Source organism: Giraffa tippelskirchi, chromosome X, assembly GCF_054371585.1.
Source record: "Giraffa tippelskirchi isolate mGirTip1 chromosome X, T2T-mGirTip1v1.2.pri, whole genome shotgun sequence".
Taxonomy (NCBI): Eukaryota; Metazoa; Chordata; class Mammalia; order Artiodactyla; family Giraffidae; genus Giraffa; species Giraffa tippelskirchi.
This window is the reverse complement of record NC_137289.1, coordinates 75,086,940-75,094,428: the sequence shown is the minus strand read 5'-3', so window position 1 is coordinate 75,094,428 and position 7,489 is coordinate 75,086,940. Positions and strand designations below refer to the sequence as shown.

The 7,489-nt window shown below is 38.4% G+C and overlaps 1 protein-coding gene and 1 pseudogene across 3 annotated transcripts in view; both read left to right on the top strand.

The window, feature by feature from the left end:
- Window positions 1–7,489, top strand: part of DACH2 (dachshund family transcription factor 2) — an 817,737-nt gene that overhangs the window by 447,714 nt on the left and 362,534 nt on the right. The gene's annotated exons all lie outside the window — the stretch shown is intronic.
- LOC145536476 (ubiquitin carboxyl-terminal hydrolase 10 pseudogene) lies at window positions 148–1,171 on the top strand (annotated as a pseudogene).

Sequence of the window (7,489 nt, the reverse complement as noted above, 5' to 3'; positions counted from 1 at the left end):
ACCACTAACCCAATGGACATGAATTTGAGGAAACTGTGGGAGATAGTGGAGGATGGGAAGCCTGGTGTGCTGCAGTCCATGGAGGTGGACATGACTTAGCAACCAAACAATAATAACAAAATCCCCTCTGTAGCTGCTGTTGAACCCATGTGTATTTATAGACTTCAAACTGTTATTGAGTGGAACCTGTCTGAAAAGAGTCCACAAGAAGATACTGCAGAGTGCATAGGCTTTATCCTATATGGACTTCACGAGATATGCTGAACTCAAAGAAACTTCTCTCACCAAATAATGAAAAACTTGCTATTTCTAATGTGCCCAAAAACCACTCAGTGACTGAAGACAAGCAGGAAGAATCAAGTGAAGGAAATAAGCACGAATGGGAGCAAGTGGGCCCCTGAAATAAGACTTAGTTCATTTGCCAGGTTGGAGAAGGCAATGGCACCCCACTCCAGTACTCTTGCCTGGAAAATCCCATGGACGGAAGAGCCTGGTAGGCTGCAGTCCATGGGATCACACAGAGTCAGACATGACTGAAGTGACTTAGCAGTAGCAGCAGCCTTTGCCAGGTGGATTTTGTTTAGATTCCAATCAGTGGCATTTTTGGTGGGCATATCAGATCTGTGGTTTCCCAGCAAAATTCAAGAGTCTACCACCCTGCAGCCTTTCTTCATGTTGTAGCTAGTATATTCAGTTCCACATAATACACACCATCCAGGAAATTCTGGTGGCAAGATTGTCTGTCTAGGATTACACATCATCGAAACCAAACAAGAGGTTGAGATCAGTCGAAGAGTTAATCTGGAAAAACTCCCTCCTGTTCTCATGTTGCACCTGAAACAGTTTGTTTACCAGAAGACTGGTGAATGTCAGAAGCTTATCAAAAATATTGAATATCCTGTGGACTTGGAAATTAATAAAGAACTGCTTTGTTCAGGGGTTAAAAATAAGAATTTTAAATGCCACAGAACGTAGACGCTATTTGCAGTTGTCTACCACCATGACTGCAGCACCACAGGTGACCACTATACCACGGATGTCACAGATAGGTCTGAGTTGCTGGCTGTGCAAGGGCCAGTAGGTCAAGGTGATTAATCAGTACAAGGTGGTGAAAGCCACTGCTGAGTACAGTGCTCTTGTTCTGTATTACCACTCTGTGGACCTGCTGTAGCCATCACTATGTGCACTCGATGCTGCTTATAGAGAACCAAGTTTCACCAAGTCCCCTCCTCTCTTTAGTGGCCCTTTAGAGAGAAACATTTTGTTGCAAAAATGGACTAAAATGAAAGGAGATGCCTTGGGGTTTGTGCACAACACAGTTTATTTTGACTTCTAATTTCCAAGTGAAAATCATTTGGTTAAAAAAGACTGTGGCTCTACTTAAGGAAATACACACAAAAACACATATTTCTGAAATAAAGATTATTCTTGAAATAATATTGATTCCCAGTGTAATTGCATAAGTATAATAAATCCCGCACCAACAACATACACCAGTCAATTTGTGAAAATGAATTTTATTTTTCTTAAAAAGTAATTTTTCTAATCCATCACGTTTCCTCCCCCACCCTTTAATTTTTGATAAATGATTAAAATGAGCCACCTACCTATCAGAAGAGAAATAGTTCTTACTTTAGAAGATAAATAAACACAAAAAATAATTTACCATTTCTTGACAGGAAAAAGGGCATTTTTAATAACTGTACGAAGAGAAGCTTCTTGAAAGTGAAGTGAAAGTGAAAGTCACTCAGTCGTGTCCAACTCTTTGCAACCCCATGGACTATGCAGTCCTTGGAATTCTCTAGGCCAGAATACTGGAGTGGGTAGCCATTCCCTTCTCCAGGGGATCTTCCTGACCCAGGTTTTGAACACAGGTCTCCCACATTGCAGGAGGATTCTTTATCAGCTGAGGCACTACGGAAGCCCAAGAATACTGGAGTGGAAGCTGATTATATACACATTGCAGATCAAATATTTGAAGTTAAGATGTTACATAGATGGGTGATTGTAACTTCATTGCCATTAAAGCATTTCAAATTCCATTCATGTTTATGTGTACACATAGTGGAAAATGGGAAAAATAATGAAGATTGACATTTTCCTGCCTCTACTGTTTAATTCTGCTATCTGCTCCTCTATAATGCTGCACCTCTAATAGTACACAGTTAGTGCTACCTTGGAGTATGAAGTTGTCATTCATCAATAAAAAAACAAGTTGATCTAAAAAAAAGTTTATTCTCATTTTAAAATAAGTTTATTTTTTTCTATTTTAAGATTGTCACCTTATCAACAGACGAATGGATAAGGAAGTTGTGGTACATATATACAATGGAATATTACTCAGCTATAAAAAAGAACACTCTTGTGTCAGTTCTAATGAGGTGCATGAAACTGGAGGCTATTATACAGAGTGAAGTAAGCCAGAAAGAAAAACCACCAGTACAGTATATTAATGCATATACATTGAATTTAGAAAGATGGTAACAACAACCCTCTATGCAAGACAACAAAAGAGACACAGATGTAAAGAACAGACTTTTGGACTATGTGGGAGAAGGCGAAGGTGGGACGATATGAGAGAATAGCATTGAAATATGTATATTACCATATGTAAAATAGATGACCAGTGCAAATTCGATGCATGAAGCAGGGCAGCCAAAGCTAGTGTTCTGGGACAATCCAGAAGGATGGGAAGGGGAGGGAGGTGGGAGGGGGTTTCAGGATGGGGGGGGTGCACATGTACACCCATGGCTGATTCATGTCAATGTATGTCAAAAACCACCACAATATTGTAAAGTAATTAGCCTCCAACTAAAATAAGTAAATTAAAAAAAAACAAAAACAGATTGTTTTCTTCCTAGTTTGGAATTGTAGCTCTCTGCATCTAGAAGAAGAAGAAAGTACGTTACTGCCTTGAGCCACACTTGTAAAGTGGTAATTACAGATTGATAGATAAAAATATACCTTAATGAGAAAATGAAAAGGTGGTGTTTTCAATGCAGTTTTAAAAGGCATATCAATGGATATAAATGCACCCAAACATACTTTTTGAAATTTGAGGAAAGTATTAACTATTACAGAAAAGTTCTTGGCTTTCTGTTGATAGAAATATTGGTTTAAGAAGTTGGAAATAACTAGTATATAATGAAATATATTAAATCCTATGAGCTGTTTATATATTCTGGATATTAAATCTTATTGGATATTATCATTTACAAATATTTTCTCCTATCCCATAGGTTGTCTTTTCATTTTGTTGACAATTCCCTTTGCTGTGCAAAAGCTTTTAATTTTAACTAGTCCTCCTTTGTTTATTTTTGCTTTGATTTCTTATGCTTTCGGAGAGAGATTCAAAAAAATATCTTGTTATGATTTATATTAAATAGTGTTCTGTCTGTGTTGTCTTCTAGAAACTTTATGATTTCAGATCTTATATTTAGGTCTTTAATCCATTTTGAGTTTATTTTTGGATTTGGTGTAAGTAAGTGTCCTAATTTCATTGTTTTATATGTAGCTGTCCAGTTTTCCCAGCACCACTTGTTGAAGAGGCTGTCCTTTCTCAATTGTATATCCACCTCCATTGTCATATATAAATTGACCATAAGTGCATCATTATCTTGGGGCTCCCTATTCTGTTCCATTGATATATGTGTCTAGTTTTTTGCCAGTATCATACTATTTTGATTACTGTAGCTATGTAGTATAGTCTGGAGGATGATACCTTCAGCTTTGTTCTTTTTCTCAAGATTACATTGGTAATTCAGAGTCTTTTGTGGTTCCATATGAAATTTAGGATGATTCATTCTAGTTTTGTGAAAAATATCATGAAGTGTTTTGACAGGAACTGCGTTAAGTCTATAGATGGCTTTGGGTAGTAGGGTCATTTAAAAAGTATTAATTCTTCCAATTCTTCCTGTGCTATTGCATATGATGTTTTTCCTTTTCTTTCATAATCCTTTCCTCATTATTTCACAGTTTTCAGAGTATAGACCTTCTTGGTTAGGTTTGCTGGTAGGTATTTTATTATTTTTGGTGTGATTCCAAAAGAAACATGGAAGCAACCTAGATGTCCATCAGCAGACGAATGGATAAGGAAGCTGTGGTACATATACACAATGGAATATTACTCAGCCATTAAAAAAAATACATTTGAATCGGTTCTACTGAGATGGATGAAACTGGAGCCCATTATACAGAGTGAAGTAAGCCAGAAAGAAAAACAACAATACAGTATACTAATGCATATATATGGAATTTGAAAGATGGTAACGATAACCCTATATGCGAGACAGAATAAGAGACACAGATGCATGGAACAATTTTATGGACTCTGAGGGAGAAGGTGAGGGTGGGACGTTCTGGGAGAATAGCATTGAAACATGTATATTATCATATGTGAAACAGAACACCATTCCATGTTCGATGCATGTGACAAGGGCTCAGGGCCGGGGCAATGGGATGATCCAGAAGGATGGGATGGGGAGGGAGGTGGGTGGGGGGTCCAGGAAGGGGAACACATGTAAACCCATGGCTGATTCATGTCAATGTATGGCAAAAACTATTACAATATTGTAAAGTAATTAGCCCCCAACTAAAATAAATAAATTTATAAAAAAAAAAAAAAAGAAACAAAAGAGACCATAGCAAAAATCAACAAAAATAAAAGCTGGTTTTTCGAGAAGATAAACAAAATTGACAAGCCATTAGCCAGACTCATCAAGAAACAAAGGGAGAAGAATCAGATCAACAAAATTAGAAATGAAGATGGAGAGATCACAACAGACTACACAGAAATACAAAGGATCATAAGAGACTACTACCAACAGCTATATGCCAATAAAATGGACAACTTGGAAGAAATGGACAAATTCTTAGAAAAGTATAACTTTCCAAAACTGAACCAGGAAGAAATAGAAGATCTTAACAGATCCATCACAAGCACGGAAATCGAAACTGTAACCAGAAATCTTCCAGCAAACAAAAGCCCAGGACCAGACGGCTTCACAGCAGAATTCTACCAAAAACTTAGAGAAGAGCTAACACCTATCCTACTCAAACTCTTCCAGAAAATTGCAGAAGATGGTAAACTTCCGAACTCATCCTATGAGGCCACCATCACCCTAATTCCAAAACCAGACAAAGATGCCACAAAAAAAGAAAACTACAGGCCAATATCACTGATGAACATAGATGCAAAAATCCTTAATAAAATTCTAGCAAACAGAATCCAACATCATATTAAAAAGTTCATACATCATGACCAAGTGGGCTTTATCCCACAAATGCAAGGTTTCTTTAACATCCGCAAATCAGACAATGTAATACACCACATTAACAAATTGAAAGATAAAAACCATATGATTATCTCAATAGATGCAGAAAAAGTCTTTGACAAAATTCAACATCCATTTATGATAAAAACCCTCCAGAAAGCAGGAATAGAAGGAACGTACCTCAACATAATAGAAGCTATATATGACAAACCCACAGCAAACATTATCCTCAATGGTGACAAATTGGATGTTTTGAAACTCTCTCTTCCTGGTAGTTCACTGTTAGTGTATAGAAAAGCAAAAGATTTCTATAGAGTCTTATATCCCTCAACTTAGCTGAATTTGTTTATTAGTTCTGCTAGTTTTGCACTGGAGACTTCAGCGTGTTGTATGTATAGTATGTAAAGCAAAGGAGAAAAGGAAAGATATTCTCATCTGAATGCAGAGTTCCAAAGAATAGCAAGGAGAGATAAGAAAGCCTTCCTCAGTGATCAGTGCAAAGAAATAGAGGAAAACAACAGAATGGGAAAGACTGGAGATCTCTTCAAGAAAATTAGAGATACCAAGGGAATATTTCATGCAAAGATGGGCTCGATAAAGGACAGAAATGGTAGGGACCTAACAGAAGCAGAAGATATTAAGAAGAGGTGGCAAGAATACACAGAAGAACTGTACAAAAAAGATCTTCATGACCCAGATAATCACGATGGTCTGATCACACACCTGGAGCCAGACATCCTGGAATGTGAAGTCAAGTGGGCCTTAGAAAGCATCACTAAGAACAAAGCTAGTGGATGTGACGGAATTCCAGTTGAGCTACTTCAAATCCTGAATGTTGATGCTGTGAAAGTGCTGCACTCTATATGCCAGCAAATCTGGAAAACTCAGCAGTGGCCACAGGACTGAAAAAGATCAGTTTTCATTCCAATCCCAAAGAATGGCAATCTCAAAGAATGCTCAAAGTACCACACAATTGCACTCATCTCAGACGCAAGTAAAGTAATCATCAAAATTCTCCAAGCCAGGCTTCAGCAATACGTGAACCGTGAACTTCCAGATGTTCAAGCTGGTTTTAGAAAAGGCAGAGGAACCAGAGATCAAATTGCCAACATCTGCTGGATCATTGAAAAAGCAAGAGAGTTCCAGAAAAACATCTATTTCTACTTTATTGGCTATGCTAAGGCCTTTGACTGTGTGGATCACAATAAACTGTGGAAAATTCTTCAAGAGATGGGAATACCAGATCATCTGACCTGTCTCTTGAGAAACCTGTATGTAGGTCAGGAAGCAACAGTTAGAACTGGACATGGAGCAACAGACTGGTTCCAGATAGGAAAAGGAGTACGTAAAGGCTGTATATTGTCACCCTGCTTATTTAACTTATATGCAGAGTACATCATGAGAAACACTGGGCTGGAAGAAACACAGGCTAGAATCAAGATTGCCGGGAGAAAAATCAATAACCTCAGATATGCGGATGACACCACCCTTATGGCAGAAAGTGAAGAAGAACTAACGAGCCTCTTGATGAAACTGAAAGAAGAGAGTGAAAAAGTTGGCTTAAAGCTCAACGTTCAGAAAACTAAGATCATGGCATCTGGTCCCATCACTTCATGGGAAATAGATGGGGAAACATTGGAAACAGTGTCAGACTTTATTTTTTGGGGCTCCAAAATCACTGCTGATGGTTATTGCAGCCATGAAATTAAAAGATGCTTACTCCTTCGAAGGAAGGTTATGACCAACCTAGATAGCATATTTAAAAGCAGAGACATTACCTTGCCTACAAAGGTCCGTCTAGTCAAGGCTATGGTTTTTCCAGTGGTCATGTATGGATGTGAGAGTTCGACGGTGAAGAAAGCTGAGCGCCGAAGAATTGATGCTTTCGAACTGTGGTGTTGGAGAAGACTCTTGAGAATCCCCTGGACTGCAAGGAGATCCAATCATTCCATCCTAAAGGAGATCAGTCTTGGATGTTCATTGGAAGGACTAATGTTGAAGCTGAAACTCCAATACTTTGGCCACCTCATACAAAGAGTTGACTCATTGGAAAAGACCATAATGCTGGGAAGGATTGGGGGCCAGAGGAGAAGGAGACGACAGAGTTGAGATGGTTGGATGGCATCACCGACTCAATGGACATGGGTTTGGGTAAACTCCGGGAGTTGGTGATGGACAGGGAGGCCTGTCGTGCTGCAATTCATGGGGTCGCAAAG